General features: G+C 37.2%; 1 protein-coding gene across 2 annotated transcripts in view; it reads left to right on the top strand.

Annotated features, from left to right (window-relative positions):
• LOC101740786 (protein sax-3) overlaps positions 1-21,770 on the top strand; it is an 85,722-nt gene that overhangs the window by 24,933 nt on the left and 39,019 nt on the right. The window contains exon 1 of one of the 2 annotated variants that reach the window (XM_012691922.4): positions 9,121-9,260. The exons of the other annotated variant lie outside the window; for it this stretch is intronic. The gene's annotated coding sequence lies outside the window, so the exon portion shown is untranslated. Of the gene's footprint in view, positions 1-9,120; positions 9,261-21,770 lie in introns of those variants that run through there. 2 annotated transcript variants of the gene reach the window in all.

Raw genomic sequence — 21,770 nt, forward strand, 5'->3', positions numbered from 1 at the left:
ATATCCAGCTTATTTCAAAGAACACTAAAGTAATGGATTTAAATGTTATGATTCTAGTTAATTTACACAATAGACATTCCAACTTCTAATGCAAGCTTGTGGTAAGAGCAATCGAAAAAAAATTTACGACTTAACTTTAGATCCTAACCGATAGAAATTAGTGCCTACATGAATCAATTACTCTTAATTGTTCTTCATGGCTTTACTTTAAGTGTTAATTTTCATTGTATTTGGTTAATTAAATTAAGATTATATTGAGTGAATTATTGATCTTTCATTTTCACTTATGCCTCTTCTAATGGAAAGTAGTTATTACAGTCACTTATGTTTGTTTACAATATTAGGGCCATAGCCAAACCATAATCTTTTCAAATCCCGTTTGAAAAATGTTTTTGCCCCGTGGTGGAGAAGTTCATTCATGAGCTGGGTAGTACGGATAAAAAATGATGGCACTGACTAAAAGTCAAATCGAACCCTGTGGTGAAATAAATTCAAAACCTTTAATTATTTGTTTTAAACGGATTGTCCTTGTCATATACGTACTCTCACTAGAAGCAATTCTGGTGTCAAACATTGATGCATCTCAGTGGAGACGATAGCATAGGCGATGCATTTACGATTGAGAGAGACTTCAATGTTATGTTTAAGGCGGCGCCGCGGTGGTAGCATTCTTCTTAAAGTGTCATAGCCTCTTACTTTTCCGAGCGATGAAAAAGTATTTTCATTCTTAAAATTGGAGCGGACGTTTGCTTCGCTCCATCAAATATGTAGGATGCTGGTACTTACCCATATTGGTGAAACAGTTGAAACTGTCTTATTTGTATTTTGAACCAAGTATGTTAATATGATAAACTTGTAGAGAACAAAATGTACGAGTCTTGCTAATGTCATCATTATTACAAGGCTTTGAAGATAGATTTACAACATAACAATGTTACGTTGTTAAATAGTTTTTGACAAAATCTGCGAAATAACATAAAAGGACCGGACCAGACCCCGAAATTTTGTAAAACTCAATCAGTCATGCATCGCGGTAAAAATATTTTGTCTTTTCATTCTATCGCGCTATTGAGTACACCGTCTATTTTTGGGAATTGTCGTCCAAACAATAAGGCAATGATTATGTTACAGCGGTCGTTTAAATCATGCTAACATCGTACTAAGCGGCCATTGTTTACGTCGAAGTGGTTGTGTCAAAACAATTTTATTTTACTCCCTCGAATTTAACGGCACCTGTCTTACTGCACCGAGTTAAGGTGCATTTTTGATTATTTTTAATGTAATTTCGACGGAGTGTTTTAGAATTGAATCGCGTGGGGTACAGGGTAGTGATTTATATTCGTCTTTTGTTTTTGGCTGTTTAGTCCGGCAATGCAGTATCAATGCATACGGTCTCGGAAAGTCGTTATTCCTTGCATTGTACTCCCGGTATTGTCGACCAGAATCATCGTTAGTAAGGTGTCGGCTGACGGGTGGTCGCACATTCGATGGTTAAACTCATAAATTATCGCATTAAAAGAATATCCACTTATATAATGGTTTCGATTATAAATTGATTTTGAAAACGATGTTTTCGAGGATATTTTTTTTCTTTGATAGAGGATAGGCAACGATATTGCTTGAATGAAATCCCTGAGGCACTAAATCATGGCAAAAATAATCGTCTCCTCCACTACTTTTACAATGACTCCAAGTTCATTGTTGTACCTCAAAAAACTCCACAAAAACACATTTTTTTAGTGACAAAATCACATGTCACAGTTTGATATATCGCGTTAAAGACAACAAAGGGAATCCACGTCCGTTTGTCAAAATAAAACGGCTTCAACCTACGCGTAACACGGAATATCACTATCCAAATACGAAGCTCACACGCAGGTAAATCTTGCCGTTTAAAATTTTCGACTATGAAATAATTTTAGTCTGTGTCTTTTGATGTCAAAAAATATACGACAAAATAGTTTCTGCTTTTCCGTACCATACAAAAGCGAACTATTGTAGTACGGTGATCTGTGATGTCTACTATTGTAAATGGTTTGCGTTGAACAATGAGTGACCATCACAAATACTCCCTTTGTCAAAGGCAGATGTATATTTTTATTATAGAGGATACGTATCGATACGGAATGAAGTTCGGGTTTCGATAAAGTGTTGTGCTCGATCGTGAAATATAATCGATGTGGGATCGTTAATTCTCTCTTTGAAACAAGTTGCCGGTCGATAAAATAAATTATTTTCGTTACTGTTTTTAGAAATTGTGATTATTGAATAAGGAATATATCTGTCTTTTGACTATTACTTATATTGATTTAATAGTTGAATAAAAATATTTAGACGATATACGAATCAATATGCGCGCGGTTTGTACTTAATCATAATTCGGTATGTGTGATAATAAATTGTCATAATGTCTTTTTTTTTAATAAAATTATATTTGAACTACAAATTGGGTGACCATATAGTTATATAATCAATATAATTGCTGACAAAAGCCTCTCGCTATGACTTAAATTAAAACGTAAATAATGATCTACCTTTTCTAATGAAGTAGCTCTCCGGAGTTAACAGTTGTCTTTAAAAGATTTCACGAGCACTCTGTATTAACACAGCCCCGTTAATGAGGCCGCAGTGAAACTTTTGGAAGCGTTCCAGAGTTGTCCTGTAAACACTACAGACGGGTGGTCACTTATCTCGAAAGTATTTTCGGATTCTGTTGAAACTTGTTTTCGATAAAATTCGTTTGATCGGGTTTCGATGCAATTGATTTTCCTTTTATGCTAAAAGGAAATAGGCGAACATAAATTACTGCCTATTGGAGTTAAATATGGAGCTTTAGATCTTAGGTCAAAGTCTCTTAGCCTTTAACCTGCTTGCTTTTACTGCTTGTTTTTTTTTTATGATTGAAAGATTACTGGTGGCCCGGAGGCCTTTCCAGCTTCACCAGGACAGGTGGGCGAGCAAAGGCTCAGCCAGGAGGGGGTCAAATCTCCTCGAGGCTACTAGTAACATGTAGGGAGCTTGTTACAACTAACTGGCAACAATCAAGCAGTACAAGTTATTGTTATTGTACTACTACTACTTGTTACTAGTAGCCTCGAGGATTTTTTTTTATTTTTTTTTATTGCCCTTGTAGGCAGACGGACTTACGGCCCACCTAATAGTGAGTGGTTACCGTCGCCCATGGACTTCAGCAATGCCGGTACTTACTATACTTTATTATATATTTATATTATACTTTATTATATACGTACTTATTATATATTATACGTACTTATATTTCAAGGTGGGTGGCACATTTACGTTATAGATGTCTATGGGCTCCAGTAACCACTTAACACCAGGTGGGCTGTGAGCTCGTCCACCCGTCTAAACAATAAAACAAATGTTCTTCATCGTGGAAAGCGCAGTATACATTCTATTTCAATTACTATTAATTCAAAACCGAATAAAGAACTTATTTATTTTAACAGAAAATCTAAAGTAAAAACACGGCGGCGACATACGTGATACGAAATTGAAATTCTTCACGGCTTAACGCTGTGCTAAATTAACATCGAGGGTTGTAAGCTGCAGCTCGATCCGTCCTCCGCGGAGGCTCGAGCACCGCTTTTCCTATAAAATTTTGAAGCCGAAATGTCTGTACAACTTTTTGCTTGAAAATTCTCGGTTTGTTATTGTACTCGTGTTTCATTGTATCTTAAACTATCATGAATTAACAAAACTGGATCAATCACCGCTCTCGTTGTCTCATCCGTCTCCTTGCCTTTTTTTTCCTACCTATGCTGATATCCTTGAGAGGCTATTTCAGCTTCACCCTAACGTGTGTAGGTGAGCTCACGGGGCTCAAACCGGAGTATTGCTGACTGACCCCAGTAAGAGCAGTGTTTCGCAGAATCTACCACCGGATCAGAAATGCTTTGCCTATTGATGGAGTTAGTCAAAGAAATACTCGCTCATATATTTTCGTTTTTGAACTTCAACTGTGTCAAAAATAACGAATCATTTCCAGCAAAATAATATTTTAATCAATGGATAAGATTTTTTTTTATAATGTATGTATATTGTTCGAAATTCAAACATTCATGAGTAGCCAAGAGCGCAGAATGTTGAAGTTCTAATGCTGTCTGTTCACAGTGGATCGAATACTGTTTCGTCACAGAAATAGGAATAAATCCGTGATAGTGATCATCACTATCGCCCATATACTAAATAATAATAAAAATAATTCGGAATTATCTGTGCGTCAGTGGGGATACACGCTGTAGGCAGTTTTTTTTTATTGCTTCGATGGGTGGACGAGCTCACAGCCCACCTGGTGTTAAGTGATTACTGGAGACATCTACAACGTAAATGCGCCACCCATCTTGAGATATAAGTTCTAAGGTCTCAGTATAGTTACAATGGCTACCCCACCCTTCAAACCGAAACGCATTACTGCTTCACGGCAGAAATAGGCCGGGTGGTGTACCTACCCGTGCGTATTCACAAGAGGTCCTACAACTAGTTGTTGTATTTGTGAAATAGAAATGTCGAATTAAACCTAGAGTATTCTCCGAGTAGCCTTCTTGGAATATATAACACAAAATAAAGTCAGCCCCAATTTCCTATCGCAGCCTAAGGTTCTCAACGATGGTACTACAAACAATTGCTTTTGTATGTATAACTCCTGATATCTACAGTATGTTAGAACCATAATAAATAAACAATTATGAATATTGGAGATAGTATTATTTAATATTAAATAATTTTTAGGATTGATCTTTGGGAAACTCCGTATCGAATTTAATACGTGTGTGTTTTCAATTCCAACAGTTATTATCCGATGCGTCAGTAGAAACGCTGTATCATTACGACTCAATTATTCAGTGCCACTAGTTTTTACGTTGATCTATTTGTCATTTTACCCGCATCCCGTATTATCAAAGACATTGACATTGATCCTGTTGTAATTTTTAAACGTGACAGTACGAAATCGGTGGATATCTATATATTAATACGTTAAGCAAAAACTTTGTATCCCTTTTTACGAAAATTGCGCGGACGGAGGAATATAAAATTTTCCACACTTAGAGAGAATATAGAGAAGAAGTGCACAATGTTAATATTTTTTTAAAATAATGCATAAAAGATACATTAAATCAATAAAGAAAACATTACACACACTACATACCATGTATTTGACGCACACACGCATGCATACTATTTATTGTCAAACTGTTGTTCTTGACGTCTGTGGTCAAATTGAGAATAGATTAAATATTGTTTGTCTTTATTAATATTTTTTTATAGTGTAGCTTTGGCGAAACTTGTGATTATAGAAGTATAAAATACAATCATAGTAGTGTAGAAACTTATAATTCCAATTAATTCTTACAGTCGATTTTCGACTACTGCGGGACCTCTAGTAATATGTAAATAGTCAAAACATTGTATGTTTAAAACAAAACAACATTTTTTTAAAATGATTTCATACTGTATTGGAACATGCGAACAATTAACTTCTCAGTGGGTCGCGTTTCCGATCCGGTGGTAGATTCTGCAAAGCACTGCTCTTGCTAGGGTTAGTGTTAGCAACGTCGTCGTGTTTGAGCCCCGTGAGCTCACCTACTTGTCAAGGCTACGCTGAAATGGTCTCTCAAAACCACTAGGTTAGGTAGGAAAATAAAGAGAACAATTAATTATTATTATAGCCTCGATGTTTGGTGGTAAGTACCGTGAAGGCCTTTCACGTTCCACGGGATTCGGTATCAGTAGATACTTCTCAATCATTTTTGTTCCAGATATTTGGTAGACGCGGTCTGAGTGCACTTATTTTATTCTGTTACCTTTATCACTTGGAAGTGCGATTGAGAGCAGTATTATGAAAAATTTGTATTTATTATACTTTTATGTAGATTTTTGGATATGAGAGTTTATAACTTCTTAGTATATGGACATATTTTAGTTCTATTTGTGTTATCGTATTGGGATTTTTGTCTTGATCTTCATTTATTAGCACCATCTGGAATTGAAGCATACACCATTTATTCTACCTGAATTAGGAGTGTTCGTTATCAGAGGTCATTATCGGTATCATGCTTTGTAATTAACACTGCTTTTCGATATTTCTCGAGCACTATGCTATTTTCTTTTTTACCTTTTATGCTTTCTACGTGGTTTTAAAAATGTCTTAGCGAGAAACATCCTCTTGGCTTGACGTTAGGTACCCTCTCGACCCTAATAACAAATATCATTAAGTGGGCTGAAATATTAACTAAATATATCTGTTTTCTATGTTGACAAAATAATATTATTCTCTTTTAAGTTTTATTATTCTCGGCAAATAAAAATGCGAGATTTTTAAGTGATTTTGATATAATATTATAAAATATAAATATAAAAAATAAATGTATAATATGTAATTGGTAATAATTGAATTTTCCTTAGTCCCCTTTTGTGAATTTTGTAAATTAATTGTTTTCTAAAATCTTGATAAACGAATATCTATACTGTTAAATAAAATTTTTAACCGGTGAACCTCAAATTCATTGCCAAAGAATTTATGAATTATAAGCAATATTTATCTATTTCACTTATTAATAATTCTATATAAGTAATTATTAGTATTGAATTGTCAAGATCAGAGCCTGCATGGAAAATGCACAGTCAGTCAGAAGTCTACAATTCTACGGTCCGCATAAGTCTGCGAGTTCCCGTTTTAGTATACATACTGTACTAAATTTAAACTAGATCAATACGGATTATTCTCGACTAAGGTTCGCGATATGTGTTGTTGAATTTACTTTTTTCCATTACTGCTCATTTGTTTATTTATCCACCTAAACTGATTAAGGAGGTGAAATACCAAAGCGTTATTTTAATATTTTAATGTCAATTAAAAGATTCAAGTAAATATTATAAAGTTGTTTAAGTCGGACGAAACAAAATATCAATTATCAGGCTTCATTAATGGTTACAGTAAATACTTTTATGACTGAAGCTTTTTCATTTTTTTGCCTAGTCATCATCCGTGAATATATTTAAAGAGTTTAAATTGTTTATAGTTAATTACTACATAATATAAAACAAAGTGGCTTTCTCTGTCCCTATATCCATATTTATGCTTATATCTTAAAAACTACGCAACGGATTTTGATGCGATTTTTTTTAATAGATAGAGTGATTGAATGTATAATAACATCCATTAAATAGTGGAGAAATCAATAATAAATTACAGTTTCCGAAGCGAAGCGAGGGTGGGTCGCTAGTATTATATATACTTTCATTCCTAATTCACACTACTTCTGAAAAGGAACGTGTAACATGAAATCTGACAACCCTATTTTGGATTTCCAGTGCGCTGATGCAGACATTTTATTAATAGAAAATTTGAATTCTATTACCCATTCACTACGAAATGGACTAGTAATAAGCATTACCATATTATGAAATGGTGTTTTTAGAATTCGCTGTTTAGGTGCTTGGCCTCGAATGAAGACATAAAATAGATCTTCTAACCGATTCGGTACATTTAAAATAAGTACAATTAGCAGTATTTTAGTATCGAAACGAGGTCAAAATGTAATGTTTGTTTTGGTAAGTTTACGGTGATTTTTTTTTATTTAATTTAAAACGGTAATAGATTAGTAAATAGAAAAAGCCAAATTTGTTCCTGAAATACTTTTAATATCCGAATTTTGTTCGAATGAACCCTTTTGTTATAAATTTGATAGGACCGGTGGTACGACCCAGTCCGCACGGGTGGGTACCATCACCCTGCCTTTTCTGTCTAGAAGCAATAATGCGTTTCGGTTTGAAGAGTGGAGCAGCCGTTGTACTGTTAAAACTGAGACCTCAGAACTCATGTCTCAAGGTCGGTGGCGGTATTTACGTTACAGATGTCTATGGGTTTCGGTAATCACTTTGTGAGCGCCACTCATCTAAGCAAAAAAAAGACTTCTTTTCTATTTCCATTGTCGATTTAGCTTCTAACTTAATGGTAAGAAATCGTCGCTCACAGACATCATCAATACCAATTGCATAATCAAACGGCTGCCTACTATGTTGGAGCCATGTTCATCAAAGCTAGTCGAGGAGGCTACCTCCATGTGGCATGTTCGGCTGCCAGTTTCACGATTTGAGACCCAAATCGTAAGTTTCGTTATCCAGCCGGGTTCAAAGCCTAGTATAGAATTACGTCGCCGACACAGTGCGTATTATGAGCTGTCACTTTGGAGTCCTGATCAGTACTGGTGGTTTCAAAACAATCGTTACATGCTCTAATTTCGTATTTCTAGCTAATAGGTTTACGGTTGACATTACATTGGAATAAACTAACACGATAAATTGTTAGGATTGGGTATAAAGGCTTAGAGTTAGGTCGAACATGTCCTTACGGATCCATCAGATCCAATAACCTTTGCGTTAGACACCTTCAGCTCTAAGACTAGGAGCAGGCTTCGAAACCCAGGTAGCCGTACTCTTCGGACTCGACAAAGAGGTTGACGTGCAACCTAACCTATGCATCAGCAAGCTGAGTTTCTCCCCGGATCTTCTCAGTGGTTCGCGATTCCGATCCGGTAGTAGATTCATTCGCGAAGGAGTTGCTCTTGAGTTGTTAGGTCTCCATCCGAGGTGCTCGGGCAGCTGTTAACAAATACCACCCCTCCTGGCTCAGCCTTTGCTTACCCACCTGTCCTAGTGAAACTGGAAAGGTCTCCGGGCCAGCAGTAATCATTCAATCATAAAAAAAGAAAGGTATGTCGGATAAGTGGTCAAAATCTAAGCAAGAAGGAACTGCATTCAATAGTTGGGTGAATTAGCTGTTAAGGTTTCCCGATACCAGGTTATTAAGGCCAACTGTTTACTAAAGATTTGGGGTGGAACAAAAAACTTATCATTCGTTAAATCATAAATGTTACATTAGTTACGTGAAAAAAGAGACTTCTAATTATTATTGTGAGTAATTACAGTCAACATTCACCAACAGGTTTTCCCCAAATTAGGTGAGCTTTCTGTATTTATCAAATAGTTTTTCTTGGTTAATCTACGCCGGGGTTGGTTTGCCCTTGTCCCCCGCGTCGCACACAGCCCTCGTCTAGACTGCGAGCCAAGAGGACCAAGCCGATCTCAGTTGCTTCCCGGCCGGTATTCGGGAAGGTTGTGTCGCATGCGGTTCGTTTGGCGCGAAATTTAAAATTTGTATTGACGCGAAGTGAAAATTTTGTGATTGTTTGGATTAACTGTTTTTTTGTGTATTGTGTAATAGATTAGACAGTGTTGTAAGTATAAAATAGTTAATTTAAATTTATACGACGGTTAAGTTAGTGATGTTATGTTGTTCTATATTTTAAAATAGATATTTGTTTTTACTTTTTCTACTGGTAAATGTCAAATACGAACGTATTTTATAACAATCTACATTATATAATTGATTTATACATCAAAGTATAAACCACAAATATATATACCAATATTAATATTGGCATAATTAGTTTAGTTTAAAATAATAACACAAATAATCTATTTCCTTTTCTTAAACAAAAATTGCAAGCTATAAATAAAATACAATCTTATAGCACAGACGTCTAATTAGCGAAATACCTCGTTTCATATAAACAATAAGGCTACAACTGAACTGGGCACTTCAAAACTTCATAAAAAGACGAACAAAAAATATCAGAGCGTCCTTAAAAAGAGAAAAGTCAATTCGGGAACATTTTGCAGGCCACTCGAGATTTTGCGGGAAAAAGAACTCGCCTTCCGGTCCAACCATCCACCACTTATCGACGCCGGAGTTCGAGTCCGTGAATTAACAAAATTTACAAAAAGTTTTGAAACAAAAACAAAGACACATAACGAGTAAAACACGTAAAATTAAACTGACCGTAATTAATTCTCAAGTAAATTTTGCGTAGGAGAAATCAACTCTAAGTCTGTTTTTACAGTCATATTACTTTTCATCGCAGCGGAGTCCACTAGTTTTACCTGGATTCACTTAGGTTTCGTTCCGTCCGCTTCTAGCGATCGATCATCTGTCTGGAATTAGCTGTAGAAAGGACGTACAATATCCCGGGGCGACGATTTGTCATTCTTCAAATGAAGCTCAAGGAAACCAGCCCTGTCCTAGCTGTCTCTTCCATCTGTGTTCGAACCCGTCGCTTGCGACGAAGGGCTCGACGAGCGAATTAACCCATAGACACAGCCCACTGAGTTTCTCGCCGGATCTTTTCAGTGGGTCGCATTTCCGATCCGGTGGTAGATTCTGCGAAGCACTGCTCTTGCTAGGGTCAGTGTTAGCATCACTCGGGTTTGAGCCTCGTGAGCTCACCCACTAGTTAAGGTTACGCTGAAATAGCCTCTCAAGGCTATCAGCTTAGGTAGGGAAAAAAAAAGTCTGTGTTTATTGCCTGGTCTATGGAAGGCAATATCCACTTTTAACCAGATAGGTTATATCTTCTGTATATTTGGGCAAAAGTAGCACTATACAGAAAATATGAGTTTTTATACGAATTAGGTTCGCAGGTTACTTTCGATCCCCCTGGTTCTAAGTGGATACCGGAGTCCATAGTGGCTGCAATTTTAATTCATTAATTAATCTCTTGACCTGTCCTTTTTCACGTAGATCATCTTAAATACCAGTAAAAAAGCAATACAAAAGATCAATAACTTTTTTGACTCGACTAAAACAAGGATTAATAATAATTATCTGCGGTAAGATGTCCATTAACTACTGTGACCAACTAAAATGAACGTATGCTTTCGAGCGTACGTTCATTATTAGTAAGGTAGGTAAAAAAGTTACGTACCTAACTGAATTAATGAGCTGTTTAACTATTATTTTTGTCTTAAATTAATAACATTTTGAAGTCACATGCCTGCAATAATAGGGCACTCTGTGTGCTCAGCAGGCCTAGCGATGCAACCGTACTATTGTCCTAATCACTTAGGCAGAATTAATTTTTGACAATATATTTGGAATAAAGCAATAGATAAGCTAATTTATAATAAAACATATTATACTGGTGGTAGGACCTCTTGTGAGTCCGCCGGGTAGGTACCATGATCCTGCCTTTTTCTGCCGTGAAGCAGTAATACGTTTCGGCTTGAAGGGTGGGGCAGCCGTTGAAACTATACTTGAGAACTTAGAACTTATATTTCAAGGTGGGTGGCACATTTACGTAGTAGATGTCTATGGTCTTCCACTTAACATACGGGGAGTTGTGAGCTCGACCACCCATCTAAGCAATAAAAAAAAGTGTTTATTTAATGACAAGAGGGAAATAAAAAATAAACTTCTCTTATAAGTTATTCGCCGTCAAACATCGCTACCAAGAAAACTGTAAATGACTGAATAATCTTAGAAACAAAATAAACTTGAAAGCATTTATTATATGAACGCGTCGCAAAAGTTCTTGAAGCAATGTTAAAGCGAATTATTCAACTTCAGCTCACAGCTGCTGCAGAAGCCGGATGTTACCGGATGTATTACAAATAGATACATTAGTTCTTGTAACATTACCGTTCGATGCTTTTTACCGGTAATGCGAGCCGGATGAAATTAAGTCTTTTAATAAAACGCAGTCGAGGCAGATCTTGGAATCTATTCTCACCATGTTGATGTTTCATAATTTTTAAATGCCTATAAATTTTGTTGATTAATATCAACTTAGAGAGTTTCTCGATATTTTGGGTGACTTCGTACTGATAAGAATTCCGTTAAAAAAAATTATTAAATTCGATTTAAAAAAACTTTCAAATAAACCATTGGAAACAAACTTCGTTATTGGCAGGGCGGCTTATAAGCTCGCATGGGTAGGTAACACCACCCTGCCTACTTTTGACGCGAAGGTATATAAATCTTTCCCGTTTGAAGGGTAAGGCAGCCGTTGCCCTACAGAACTGAGACCTAGAACTCATATCTCAAGGTGAGGTTGTTGTATTTACGTTATTGGTGTCTACGGGATCCGTATACCCATCGAAGAAAAAAAAATCATTTAAAGTTCTAATATACATATTCCGACTCCAAACCTAACAATCGCTTAGTTTTTATCAACTGAATTAATGTACTTCCAAAATATATGTCTTCTTGCGTTACATGTACACATCGTGTAACAAGGAAAATGTATTCTATTTTGAAACACACGTTTGAATAATAAAACGGGTAATGTATCCGATCCTGTCGCCCGGTGCAGAGGTCACCGTGTACCAAACGAATGCATCTCGTACTATTTGAGGCCAGTTTACCATACAATATACAATATGCGCATATTTATCATATTACGAACTCGTAACGTAAGAACTTCACATTTCACATATAACTGTGAAACTAAAAAAGGAAGCGCATTTTTGCATTTGGACCAGATTGTTGCGAGTTTGATTTTGTTTAGCTTTTGTCATAGAGTTAGGAACAGAAATGGGTCTCTTTTTTTTAAACAGTACTCGAAAGATAAAACGAGATTTAATATGATTACAGATAGAAATAGAGTTATGATAGTCATTTACAAAAGCATTCGGCTAATATCTTATTTGCCATTGATATTCGGGATTACTTTTGTGACTGAAATTGGGAAGGATATTGCCCTTCGACTACATTGGGGCTTTTTTGATACGAGGTGGCGAAATATCAAGCCTTGCATCACAGGGGTCTTAGTCTCTCAGTACCGGTCAGTCAGGACTGACATTCTGTATTTACTCCAACACCTTTATCATTGTTCAGAATAATTTTCTGATGATCTTTCTGATGGGCCGTAAGCAAAAATGGCGTTGTTCATTTTGTTCTATTACAAAAAACAGGTTTACAAACCTTTACATTAGATAAGAAAAATTAAGGATCACCAACAACAACAACAATGTACAAATAATTGAACTATAATTTCAAAAAAAATATTCATTGATAAATTTGCCTATTACGTGACATCAATTTTTCGAGTTCTCATTTCTTATTTTAACTTGAACTTAATGAACAACCAAACCTTTATATAGTCCTAAAGCATAAAACCCCTATCACCGCTTTACAAGACACCCAATAAATAAAATAAAACTTCTTATCATCTATAGTCATCTAATCCCCAATAATCAAAACGAATAGCCCCAGATATACCATTCAAGAAATTCGATATAGCGCCTCTAAAGTTAACTTTTGAAACAAATAGATCAGGCGGACGAATCGGTTCGGAATTTGGAGAGGTCACGTAATTGTTTCCCCCATTCGCTATCAAACCCTCTTCTTTAAAAGCCTATTCCTGTCGCGGAGATAAAGCAAAGATATCTCGCGACCTCGGTATATCTTTCGTTTTCAGGATAAGAGAAACAATGAATTTTAATTCGATAGAAGCGACCGCCCGAAGATCATAAATAATTCCCTTATCGAATAACGTAATTGAAGATGTGGGCGACCGCCTCCAAAAGGCTGATATAGGCAAAGGAACATACTAGTTACTGTTTCTGTAAATTGAATTAAACGTAACGAGTGCGAGAGTGTTGGTAACAAAGTGATACAAATTAGGTGAATGTGAGGTGAAATTTTGTTACATTTTCTGTTCTTGACTTCGTTGAGTTAAAGTAACATAATAATGTATATATTTATAAAGATAATTAGTTTCACTGGAACACATAACAAAGGCCTGGTTTCTTATTTGAGTATACCGGTATATCGGATCGCAAACCGGCATTACCGGCGGCGGTGCGTAATTTTTGAGCCTGTATGAGTAGGTACCGCCATGCTGCCTATTCTACTGCAAAGTATTCTAGTTGGGAGGGAGGATAGATATTAAAGAATACAATTGTAACTTCGGGGTTGCGGTAAATTTACACTAAGTGGGAAGAGGACTCGGTCACTCATTAAAAAAAAACCGGGCTACTCACTATAAGATCAAGATGACTCGAAAATTTCAGAGAACATTTTAAATAAGCATAGCAATAAAATATTTCGGTTTGACATTTTGGCTTTATCCTTAGCCAACTGACAAAGTCTGTTATAATAAGGAGCTTATCAGTTTGAAATGTAAATACATAATGTGCTACCACAGAAGTCTTGTACAACCAAGATAAGTATGTTTAAATATCTCACCGTATATAGTTTTTGTTTTACGATGGAACACCCAACTCGTTTCGTTGGTTCTTTCCTGTCAATTAGTACGTGGGCTTTGCGTAAATAATTTTGCGAGTCAACGTTTATGAACATGTTTATATCGCTTAAACATTGTTCGCATGTTGTTTGTTTCTCATTAACGTTTAAACCTTTTAGCATATATTCCATTTTAGTTTTCAATGTAAACGCAATAGCTGAAAGGTTTCATTAGGATAACATAGATTCTTATATTGTATTTACATTGGCTTACAAAACAGATTTTTGTGGTTTTCATCCAAATCTAACAGAAGAAGGCCAAAATGGATATGCTCAAGGTAGATACATTTTCCATGGGTGGATGGGAACAGTAGTATCTCAAGGATTACATAACTGTTTTATCATAATACAAGAGGTCCTGCCACCAGTAATGACGCAAATTATAACTTTTGCGGGTTTGATTTTTATTACACGACTAGTAGCTATAGTATAGCTGCTGTACCCGTCCGCTTCGCTGGCCATTTAAAATTAACATTATTATTTCTCACCCCCACAAAGATTCTCATCATTTACGCCTCTGCAACTGCTGTCCAACATTCATATAAATATTAGCCTATCTATTAAGTACATGTATTTTCTACATGGATACCAAGTTTCAAGTCATCAGATGCATGGTTCAGTAGTTATAACGGAACATCCGTAAAAAACATTGTCGATTTATATATTAGTATAGATGTACCTGTAGTAAAAATCAGAACATTTTTAATTATTTTTAATTTATAAAGAACAATACAGGCGACTTAAGTGGAAATGGCTGCCGTCATCAAGTCTATCAAAATCGAATAAAGCATAATTTCCCCCCATTACCGCCCTTCATATATTCCGTCATTTTACGTATCGCTTCCGAGCCCTAAAGAGGGTAAGATGTAAAGATGAAAATAATAAATCCGTATCGAATATGCACGGTTGGAGCGAATGAGAAAATCCTCCACCAGAAATATGATATTCGTCCGTGTAATACGCCCGTCGGGGTCGTCGGTGATCCATCAACAATTAAATGTTATGTTGTTACCGAAACATTATCAGACTTTCTGCGAATGTTCCTGATCGATGGCTCGATGCTAAACCGCCATGAATTCCCACTCTATTGGTATCACGCCATGACTACTGTCAATAATGAGTAATCGATTCTTAGTTCCGTTTGCTATTCAATCATATTATTTTTATTACTATATTTAGTAATATCCACACTAAATCCCTGTTTTGATAAACACCAGCTTTTATTATTTTAGTGAATAGTCTCATTTAGTCTCATAACGACGAATCAGGTAGGCGTAGCATACTTTTTAATTAATAGGCTTAGAATATACCGTTGAAATACAAAAGCATTTAGAAAACAATTTTTGCAAAAAATTATAAATACGTATAAACTTAAACTTACATTTAAATTATATTAAATAAATTTAGTGTTTAATCTCGCTTGCTTATTATTAATTTTTATTAAATTATTTCACACGTTTTGAATGTATTACAAGTTTTGTGATTACGATCATTGATCTGTTCGCGGTGAGTTGAATTGAAAAAACAGCGAAATTGAAACGTAAAAGTAATTTTAATTATGTCTATGTCTTTGCGAAAACCGACGAAAATACTAAGCTTAAGCATAACAACATTGACATGAAACTCCACTCTCATTTTAATTATTTTATCCGTTTGATCGTTAATTAGACAATGGCCGGTACGCTGCCTAGGTGAGTATTCAAGCTGACTCCCATTGTTATTGGAGCAACAGGGAAAAATCCACGAAGCTTCCGCTAGCGCCCCTTTTGGCATTGTTCAGCCTTCCTCCTCATTCCAATTTACTCAAAAAATCTTTTATCGCGTGACTGATGCATTTATCAATCGTGTTTTTAAATTTCCATCGCTATTGTATATTGTTTATTGGGCGGGCGTAACGAATCATCCTCAAAGCGTCTCGTCTTGATGTCTTTTTGATTTGGAGCCGAACTGCGGATTTGTAAGTATTTAGCGAGTTCGTGGGGTCGGTTCCCAAGGAATTGGGGGGCTACGCTATTTAAGTGCGTCGTCGTAGGGTAATTTACGATCGTGCGATGCACACAACGGTCCTGCTTGTAGGGTGCTGTTACCGAATAACGACTTTTCTAGTATTTGTCTCGCTTGGGAGATAAGCGATGGTGAACACAACTTTGGCCATCAAACCGAAGTGCCGTTGGTCTAATAGATTTAATCTGTATATTGATTTAAATTACAGTCTTTAGATGAAGAGGTTGGGTCTTGCCTTGGGCGATAATTACGATGATGTATTTCGTATTTAGTTGCCTTCATTTTACACCGAATCTATTTTGTATTTAAAACTTTTTTATCAAACAACTAGAAGTAGCTTTGAATTACTGACTTTTTTAAATATTCAAAAGCTATTATTACGATAATATAAAAATACAATGACATTAGTTATAAGAAAAAAAATCTTGATAATGCATTCAGCATGTTTTACTAATTGGAATATCTTTTGAACGACAAATACATTCTTAACAAGTACACTTAAATGTTGATCCGCTGAAGCAATTTGTACTCAAATTATATGCCAAGCTATGTCATTCCGTAAATTGTTTCCAGATTTAGAATCGAAGGGGTAAGCCGATGCATCTACAGACAACGCTTAGAACGGAGACAATGTTAAACGCCATAGACATAGAAACAATTAGTACTAGATAAGTAGTTATTTTATTAAAATAGAATAAGGCTTAATACCTATGAATTTTTTTTTAGTTTCTCGAGCTATCTGTTATTTTGTATTGTATTTTAGTTGCTAAAGTTTTTAAATGGGTCGTAATTATGATTTAAGATATAAGGTATTGCTTTCATTCATTTACAAATTTAATGTTTTGAATATAATGATTATGCCATTTGCCATGGTCTTCCGAGAGTTAATATAGTCGAATTTGAAGTGGACGTGGTTTAAAGGAAGTAAAACCGAGTCTAGCCGTATCGAGCGATGCTATTTATATCGATGTTCAAATCTAACAGGCTGGTGGTAGGACCTCTTGTGAGTCCGCGCGGGTGGGTATCACCACCTTTTTTTTTTTTTTTTTTTTTTTTTTTTTTTTTTTTTTTTTTTTTTTTTTTTTTTTTTTTTTTTTTTTTTTTTAACGCTGGGGAATCCATTTACGGATACCCGGTCCGGGGGGTAACGAACCGGGTTATGTCGGACTCCGGCGCCTCCTGAGAGGAAGAGGGGGACGAGAAGGTCCTCCACCTCCCCGAATCCCTCGCAAGAGACTACGCCTTGAAAAAGGCGCGCGAAGCACTTGCCCCGCAGAACGACTACCGACTAAACCCCATCGAGCTCCACCACACCGGCTACACCAGACCTACGGTACCGCAGTGCGCGCCGAAAGTCCGCCTTCGCCGGTACCCGTCCTGATGATAAGACGGGATTTCATCTCCGGGAAAATCCCGAAGGACGTCATTTCGGGAGATACACCGTGAGCGGCGCACAGGAGCCACCTTGCACCGCCCCACCACCGGACCGACAGTCGAGTACCGGGCGCCCCCGCACCCGCCACCTGACAGTCCCTACGGGGGCTGAGCGGGAGCTTCACGCCCGCGCCGGCCATCCCACCTTCTGCGCTGAGGTGCTGAAGAGGGATCCCACTCCCTTTCACGCTCCTCAGCCTCACGGGACGCCATTACCAGGTCACAAAACCTGGCCATGGCCTCCCACGAGCCCTGATCCTCTAACATGCGGGCGACGACAGCCCGCAGGGAGAGGTTTCTCCCCAGCACCGCGACGAGATCTCGCCGCGAGTGCTCCCAACGCGGGCACGTTTCGAGCGCGTGCTGCGCGTCATCGTCCGGGTGCCCGCACTGGTGGCAGCCCGGAGGGTATCACCACCCTGCCTATTTTGAAGCAGTAATGCGTTTCGGTTTGAAGGGTGGGGCAGCCGTTGTAACTATACTTGAGACCTTAGAACTTATATCGCAAGGTGGGTGGCGCATTTACGTTGTGGATGTCTATGGGCTCCAGTAACCACTTAACACCAGGTGGGCTGCGAGCTCCTCCACCCATCTAAGCAAAAAAAAAAATTACCAAATTTTCTAATAAAATAAATATATGACCTAATGTCTTTCATAACGAAGAAAATCGTGTTAACCAAAAAATATAAGGTACGTAGTAAATACTGGTCGTAGAAGTTATTGTTAGCGGGAGCAGGTACCCAGGTAGGTAGGTCTGCTGTGAGATTTAATGTTAATTTCACATGAAAGTTATATTATTTTAAGAAGTAAGTAGTCATTTGTTTGATTTAGAGTTTGATCTTCACAATTAAGGGATCTAAAGTTAGTTTATACTGTTTATAGCAAGATTCCAAAGAATTTTGTCACATATGAAAGGTCTCTAGTTCAAAATCGGTTTCATAGACAAATATTTTATATTGCCCTTGTAGGCAGACGAGAGCACACGGCTCACCTAATGGTAAGTGGTTACCGTCATCTATGGACGTCAGCAATGCCAGGGGTAGAGTCAAGCCGCTGCCTACCGTTAAGTACTCTTCCTACAATTAAGTACTGAAGTCTACCGTTAGGTATGTCTAAATATTAAGCTACACAACTTGGTCTATAACTCTATAGATATATGACAATAGCTTAATCATTTTAATGTATTGCAAAACCTACACAAAAAACATAAGATGTTGCAGTCATTCATAACAGTAACTCAGAAAATTGCAATAAATCAGACGAGGTACTTTAGTATTATCACAAAACTCAATATCTTTTATGGCATCGGGCAATGTCACGGAAAAAGCAATGAGGTGTGATCTCGGCGCAGCTGGCGACGTTTTCTCGATAATGATACCCTTGCACTCAGCTTAGCCAATTTTGCTAACGACATCTACGGTCTTTATGCACGAGTATTATTTTCAATCGTAATCATTAATAGAATAAACAATAAGTCTTAATCTAGAGAAGACATTTTAAGGCGAAATGCTAACGATTTCCCGTCTTCACACTAAGAACCGTCATTTTGGTGCCTAAAAAACATTCATATTTAAACCAGAAGTTTATGAATGGGCCGGATTGTGATTAATGTTTTAACGTTTAACGTGCTATCCATTATTGTCGTGTCTAAACATAGAGTAGTCTGTGGGCATCCCTCCGGGAATAGAACGGTAAGTTGAGTATATAAATTAGCTGTCAGGGCGCTAATCGCTCCGACAGGCCGCGATGAAACTTTAGAGTCCATCAGTGGTTGTCTGAAAGGCCTACGTGTGTTCACACCGAAATAGACAGACAATAACGCGAGTTATTTATTTTGTTATCCTTTTAGCGAAAGCCCCGGAGAGCGGATCGTTACTTTTAATGAAGAACATTGCACTACTTCATGCTTACTTAAGGCTTACGACGTTCGTCCGATAACCAGATCGTAGTGCATCGATTTTAAACTAATCGTAGGGATTAAGTATTTTATAATTTAAACGGAATTCGATTTTGATCAATACGATGGTTAATTGATCAAAGTCAGCGAAAAGTTCACGCGAATTAATCGATGTCCCCTTGTGCCAGATTCACACGGTCTCAGGAAAAATGGAGGCCTGTGGGAGAGAGCACAATAGGCCACAATTACGTTCGGCTCGGGTAATGAGCGCGCCAATGAGATAGCAATAAAATTTCGTCTCACAATACGGCCATAATTAGAATTAACTGTCTCATTCCCGCCCACATCCGATGGCCATCTCTATTTTGTCCATTACGTTCCATTGACGTTGAACAGAGATTTCTGCTTGCCGTTTCGCGATGGACCGAATTAACTAGTGAGTAAATTGGAGACTGCTAAATATTATTATTATCATTATTATTATTTACGTAAACAGGCGAACGAGCTCACGACCTACGATCACGGGTATTAAGTGTTCGAATCTCAGGCGGATACGAATTTTTCTAAAAAAAAAAACGCACTCAACAAATATTCACGATTGACTTCCACGGTGAAGGAATAACATCGTGTATTACACAATTATAATTTTACGGGTTTCATTTTAAAATAAAATGTAGTAAAAATTAAAGTAAAATTATAATTTGCGTAATTACTGGTGGTAGGACCTCTTGTGAGTCCGCGCGGGTGGGTACCACCGCCCTACCTATTTGTGCCGTGAAGCAGTAATGCGTTTCGGTTTGAAGGGTGGGGCAGCAGTTGTAGTTATACTGAAACCTCAGAACTCATATCTCAAGGTGGGTGGCGGCAATTACGTTGTAGATATCTATGGGCTTCGGTAGTCATTTAACATAGGTGGGCTGTGACCTCGTTCACCCATACATGCAACAAAAAAGCCCACAAAATTTTTTAAAATAAATTTGTCGCAAACTATGTATTGTACTTACAAATCTTGAGAGCACCCAAGTTGTTGTTGGTACAATTAAAGGGCTACAGTTTCCTTCCAGAGTTTGTTATTGAAATTCACGGATTGCCACTCGTACCGCGTACGGCCCTTCGTTTAGAGGATTTCGTGAGTATTAAGTGAGGAAGGTTGAAACAGTGGATTCATTGTTAGTTTTTGAGAACAATACACTATTGTTAGTGGATATTGTAGCCTTTAGATGTTGCGGCTTTCACTCGTGATTCATAAATGTACGGAAGTGAATTCGTTGGTCGAGGCGCATTGTTTCCGATTTATAACGTTAAACGTTTTGAGGAATTATTTTTGAAGTTATACTTCTTTAGGCACGTTATGAAAAATTGATGAGAGTGAAATTTTACGATGCGCGCGCACCGTGACACAAAATTAACAGAATGAAGTTGCCCACTAAATCGCTCGTTACAATACGACCGACGTAACTTGGCGAGTCTGAATATAGCCGCAGGTGACCTTTCGCGCATGTACCTACACTCGTAAAAAAAAGTGTTATCAGCATTCATTTTTTAGTAATATAAATGACAAAATTATTATTTAATATAATTCATACTAAATATTATTAAATTATTAACGTTCAATATTTATTATTAATTATTTAATATTAAAAAAAAAGAAATAAATTTAATAAAAATAAAGTATAACTTCTTACGCGCGTACATAAGTACATGCACCCTTTTTTTTACTTGAACATTTATTATAGCTTTGGTGTTTTTAAATACAACATCTCGAAATAATATGGCTGTTGTGGAGTGCTATTTTTATAAACAGGGCTTTATTAGAGCATATGCTTTTGTGTGTAGAATACTTGTTTCCTTACCTATTCACTGATAGCCTAAGGGGCTATTTCAGTTACGCTCATACGTGTAGGCAAGCTCACAGGCTCAACCCGAGCAAATTTGCCATTACTAGCCCCAGCAAGAGCAGTGCTTCGCAGAATCTACCACTGGATTGGAATCGCGACCCACTGAGAAGAACCGGCGAGAAATTCAGTGGGCTATGTCTCAGGTATGGGCTAGTTCACGAGTTCGATGAGAACGGTGATCGGTGCTTGGGGTTCTAAACGCACCGAGGGTGGACCCGGGGGATCCGACAAGACATAAGTCGTCGTGGTCTAAAGGATAAGAAGTCCGGGGCATTCGTATCTAGCGATGCACCAGTGTTCGAATTCCGCAGGCGGGTACCAATTTTTCTAATGAAATACTTCAAAATGTTCACGATTGACCTAAGGTGAAGGAATAATATGGTGTAATAAAAACCCGCAAAAATATAATTTGCGTAATTACTGGTGGTAG

The sequence above is a fragment of the Bombyx mori genome, chromosome 13 (genome assembly GCF_030269925.1).
Source record: "Bombyx mori chromosome 13, ASM3026992v2".
Lineage (NCBI taxonomy): Eukaryota > Metazoa > Arthropoda > Insecta > Lepidoptera > Bombycidae > Bombyx > Bombyx mori.